We start from the raw sequence: 6,000 nt of genomic DNA, 5'->3' as shown, positions 1-6,000 counted from the left end.
CCATGTCGGCGGAGGACAAACACTTGTACTCCACCCAAATGGCCACTCTGAGATCTATTTCAAATACCTCTATGCGGCTACTGTCCCATGCCACCGAGGGAGCCGCTAGAGCTAGCGGAGCGGGCATAGTCATGAGACGTCAGGCCTGGCTCCATCATTGTGACTTTATGGAGCCCTTTAAAGCGTCCTTTGCGAATGCCCCCTTTTGATGGTTCTGCCCTGTTTGGCAAAACGGTTCGCGAGACACTTGTCCAGAGCGAGAAGGAAGGGAAGACGTCTGCCGTCAAGAGTCAACTTCTCTGCTCCCCAGCAGTCCTTTTCGAAGAACCAAAAGGGTCAGAAGATGATGTGGTTCTGGAAATCGCAACATTCCCAACCCGCTCCGGACAACCAGTCCTTCCGTGGCAGAGGAGGACAGGGAGGACGCCGCCCCAGGGGCAGAGGGGCTCTGAGGAACTTTGGGACCAGAGAACCTTTCTCTGACTGGCCCACGCAGCAGCCCTGAAGGGTTGCCTGACTGCTCCACTCTGAAGGCAGTCGGGGGTGCTTCTCGGAGCACATAGCGGCATGGGAGTCCATCACGACAGATCGCTGGGTGCTTCGAATTATATCCAGAGGATACAAAATCCCATTACTTCATGTCCCCAAATTCAAGAACCTCCCCGATGTACCACCCGATCAGAGGGAGGCTGCAGCCGCAGAGATTCAGCAACTGCTAAGAAAAAGAGCCATCCTGACCGTCCCCCAAGACCAGCTCGGATTAGGGTTCTACTCCAGGTTCTTTTTGGTGCCAAAAAAGATGGGGGGACTCTAGACCAATTCTAGACCTGTCCTGTTTGAATCTGTCGGTAACCAAGGAAAAATTCCGAATGGTCACTCTTCAATCTATTCTTCCCCTTCTAAGGGAGAACGATTGGATGTGCTCTACAGACCTCAAGGATGCGTACTACCACATTCTAATGAACAGACGATCCAGGAGGTTCCTCCGCTTCCAGCTGGGAGCCAGTCACTACCAGTTCAGGGTCCTTCCCTTTGGCCTCACCACAGCCCCCAGGGTGTTCACCAAGGTATTAGCAGTGATAGTGGCCCACCTGAGACTCCAGGGAATGCAGGTCTTCCCGTACCTGGACGACTGGCTCCTGACCGCCCCAACAAGGCATCTACTTTGCTCAGCCAGAGATTTCTTTCTCCGCCTAGCTCCCCCGTTAGGCATCACCATCAATGCCGACAAATCCTTTCTGGCCCCGACACAAGTCATAGAATTTATACGAGCCAGAATAGACACCAGAGATCTACGAGCCTTCCTGACGTCGGAACGACTACGGAATTTGCAACTTCATGCGCGGGCCATCCTCCAGTCAGAAGCTTCACTGGCGGAATTGGTCCTGAGGGCGCTGGGCCCCATGGCGGCAGCGATAACGCTCCTTCCATGCGCCTGTCTGAACATGCGGGTACTGCAGTGGACCCTTCTAGTACAATGGTTCTTTCTGTCCTTTCCTCTCCATCACCCCATCGCTATCAGCAAGGCTTGCAGGAGGGCCCCATTATGGTGGCTCCATGCTCCGGATCTCCATACAGGCCGACCCTTCTGCACCTCTCCCCCTCTCGCCACTGTGACCATGGACACCTCCCGCCTTGGGTGGGGGGGCATTATTCAGGTAGGACCGTCCAAGGCACGTGGAACGATATAGAGACCTCCCTGCATATCAACGTTCTGGAGATGAGAGCGGTGCTGTACGCGTTGCAAGCACTTCAGAATCTCCTCCCCGTAGGAACGACTGCAATTCAGTCGGACAACATGTCTGTTGTCTGGTACATCAACAAAAAGGGGGGAACCAGGTCTTACCCTCTATGCCACGAAGCCATGAGAGTGTGGGAATGGGCGATTTCCACCAACCGCTTTCTGACTGCAATGCACATTCCGGGGCAGGCCAACATCCTAGCGGACAAACTCAGCCGCACCCTTCTTACCCCTTATGAGTGGTCTCTCAACCCACTAGTAGCGAAGCAGATATTCGCAATATGGGGGCAACCCTGCTATGATCTTTTTGCCTCTCCCTCAAACACCAAATGCGACAATTTCTTCGCTCTGATTCCCCCTCCAGGGGAAACCCCAAGAGACGCTCTGGTGCATGCTTGGCCGCCCGGTCTACTTTATGCCTATCCTCCTCTATCCCTGATGCTGCAGCTCTTACAGAAAGCCTCGCGGTTGGGGAGCAGGATGATCCTCATTGCCCCATTCTGGCCTCGGCAAATTTGGTTCCCTTACCTGTGGTCTCACCTAGTGAATCCCCCTTGGATTCTGGATCCCAGTCTGGATCTAATCTCCCATCCGTCGGGCTTACCGACCCCAAATCTGGACAGTCTGAAGCTGACAGCTTGGTTGCTCCAGTTCCACTCCTAGTTAGGACTCCCGGTATCTCTTCACCAGTCAAAGCCATCCTCATGGCAGCGCATAAACCTTCCACCAGGAAAGTGTACCACAGTAAATGGAAACGTTTCTCCGTCTGGGTGGAGCATTATAATCTAGATCCCTTTATGGCTCCTCTTCCATCCATACTAGACTTCCTAACCAAACTTTTTCAGGAAGGCACTAGTTGCTCAACTGTCAAAGTACAATCGGCTGCCATCTCCCATTACCATGTGGGACATGACACAGGGCCCTTGATGTCGGCCAAATTGTGTAAAACCTTTCTCAAGGGCACCTTTTTGCTTAGACCCCCTATAAAAGAAGCCGTACCCCCTTGGGATCTTTCACTAGTTCTTCAAGCCTTGACTGCTCCACCATTTGAACCTGCCGCTTCAGTGGATCTCAAATACTTGTCCTGGAAAACAGCATTCCTTGTAGCCATTACTTCAGCGAAGAGAGTTTCGGAGCTTCAAGCTCTTTCTGTGAAACCTCCTTACTTGATCTTTCATCCGGACAGAGTGTACCTCAGGACCAATCCCTCCTTCCTTCCCTAAATAGCATCAGAAACCAATATAAATCAATCCATAAATCTACCGGTCTTCTTGCCTAAATATCAGAATAAAGGAGAGTACAAGCTGCATTCATTAGATGTTCATAGCTGTGTTTTTATACTCACAGAACTGCTGGTCACAGGCAATCCGACCAGCTGTTCATTTCCTTTGCCAAATTTAATTTGGGGAAACCAGTATTAAAAATCTCCCTGTCACGCTGGATTTCCCAATGTATTCTGTTAGCGTACCAAGCTTCTGGGAGACCCGCACCTGAAGGAGTTTGCGCACATTCCACTCGTTCCATCTCTACTTCTGCGGCCTTCAAATCTAGAGTTCCATTGGATGATATTTGTTCGGCAGCCACTTGGGCCTCATCTCATACCTTTATTAACCACTACAAACTGAACGTAATTTCTAGAGGGAGAGCATCCTTTGGCTCTGCGGTGCTCCACAATATCCTTCCATGATGGTCACCCAAGATTCAGGTAGCTGGGGACTCTGTCCCACAGGGTGCTGACAAATGAAGTCCCTACTTCAGATTAAGAAGTTATGTACTCACCATAACGTTCCATCTGAGTAGGTGGCTTCATTTGTCTGCAACCATCCCCCCCTCCTTCCCCCTGGCCTTCAGTGGATCTATGTGAGTTGTTTTATTGGAATACCCTTTTTGGGTACCTATAGAGGGGCAAACTTGATCTGAGGTCATGGAGGGTTGGCAGGGGATTATGGGTGAGGGGAGGAGCTAGGAGCTCGGATCCATTAGCTATGAAACAAGTTGCTGGCTCGGATCCGATATCGGATCCAAGACGCACAGGCACATAACTTCTTATTTAACTGTTGTAGGCTACACACTAAAGTGCAATAGTCTTTTGTGGTAGTTTGTAGTCATTTAAAGCTGTTTTAAGTGTATTTTTTTTACTGTTTTTGTCTTATCTTTAAAAAAAAAAAAAAAAACATTCCTTGTTTCCTGCCTTTCTAAGCTAGTATAGTCCAGTTTGTTTGATACTAGTTTCTGAGTTGCCCATACCTTACTTGGATAGAAGGAAGTTTCTCTGTTCACCTGTGAGGGAGGGGAGCTTTGAGCAACCTATCTGTTCCTGGAGGAGTGGTTCCAGCCCAGAAGTTAGTAGTCTATTGGCCATTTTGGGCTAATTTCTATCTCTTTCATTTCCCTACTATAAAAAACGCGTTTGCATGGTTTTACGCACCGGGCAATGCCGGTTAGCTACGGTTAAATTATTCCCGGCTGCACTAAATCTCCTCTTCAGTTTTTCCCTTGAAACTAGTCCAACTCTCAACCTAAGAACTCAAAAAGCATCTTACAGCCCAGCACTTGCTCAGACCTAATAGCAAGCACTAATATACCTGGACACTGATTGCCCAGCGGGGCAAGGCTCTTTATTCACCCCTTACCAACCAAGCAGCTCACCCTACTATTTAGGCATGACCAAAGGGCAACTTCAGGTGCACTCTCCAGTCCAGCTGGTGAATTTGGGTACCTGAGGCAATGTTCCAACTGCCTCATGTACACAAACAACCCTCTCCTCCTACCACAAAACACTAACATATGCGAGAGATGCAATTATACATCCAAACTGGAAGCTAAGCTGTCTCCACCCAAGACTGGAACAATCAAAAGGAGAAGGTTAACACTCACACCACAACTCCAGTCGCACACAAACCTACTAAAACAGCACTGGCAAAAAATACACATAAATACATAAAATCATACTCTGAGACTCTAAATAAAAACCTGCAAAAATCAGAGACCTTCAAAGCAGACACCCAAACAACCTGCACTTCCCGTCACAAACCAGACAACACATAAAACACAAAATCAGTGTGCCACACAATCACAGCCCTTAAGGCGAAATAACATACCTAACACACTAGTAAAAGGTGACTCTATAGTCAGGCACACTGACGTCCCACTCACTAGTCTGGACAAGCAGAAGGTTACTGTTAGCTGCCTGTCGGGTACCAGAATCCGCCAGATAACACAAGCATTCAGGTCACTCCAGAACAAGTACAAATATGGCTCTGTCTTTGTTCATGTTGGTGTGAATGACCTGAGATGTACCTCCCTGGACTACATGGAAGAGTTCTCTGATTATGTAGCCCAGGATGGTATGAACCTGGCCCTGAGTAGCATCCTGCCCTACCAAGAATGATAACTCAGTATAAAGAAAAAAATGATCAAGTTCAACAATTGGCTAAGCTTCTGGTGTCAAATGGGATCCAGTGTCTGTCAGCCTGGGGAAGACATGCTCGACAAGCCGCATTGCTTCATAAGAGATGGCTTGCACCAGTCACCCCTAGGCTTTCGAATACTGGCCAAGGCTCTTGCTGCCCCCATAATGCCTTTTTTAGGCAAGACTCAAAAGTCAAACCCACCTCTGTAAACAGCACAATTAACAAAAAACTGAGGGCTATGCTACTCAACACCAGGAGTTTCAATCTCAAAATGCACGCGCTCGAAGCACTCCTCAGTATGGAGAACGTCGACATCTGTGCAGTAACTGAAACCTGGTTCAAGGCTCCAGAGAGCACCCCAGCACTACCGGGCTACAACTCATACCACACATTTCTGCCACAGAATACGGACCGAAACACAAAAAAAGGATACCTACACCTCCAGGTTAGTGGCGCAGCATGATACCTCTGAGATCATCCATGAGCAACTAACATTGGGCAAATCTGCAATGTAAATTGTGGCCTGCTACTGATCACCCACCATGACCCAGGACCACCACTCCACCTTTCTGGAGACACTGGAAAACATGAAGGTCCTACCAAATACCCTGATATTGGGCGATTTGAATTACCCTACCATTCACTGGGAAAACTACTTTAGTACAAATTCCCAGGTCCAGCACTTCCTGGAATTCATCAACTCAAATGCCCTGGATCAGCTGGTAAGCTCCCCTACCAGAGGTGAAAACATATTGGCCTGGTCATCACCAACATGGGCAACAGGTGTTCCACACCGAAGGTCAACCCATCACTGGTTAGATCAGACCATAAACTAATCACTCTGGA

Source organism: Protopterus annectens, chromosome 9.part0, assembly GCF_019279795.1.
Source record: "Protopterus annectens isolate FY-2018-M chromosome 9.part0, PAN1.0, whole genome shotgun sequence".
NCBI lineage: Eukaryota > Metazoa > Chordata > Ceratodontiformes > Protopteridae > Protopterus > Protopterus annectens.
The sequence above is the reverse complement of the archived record's forward strand: the minus strand, read 5'-3'. Positions refer to the sequence as shown.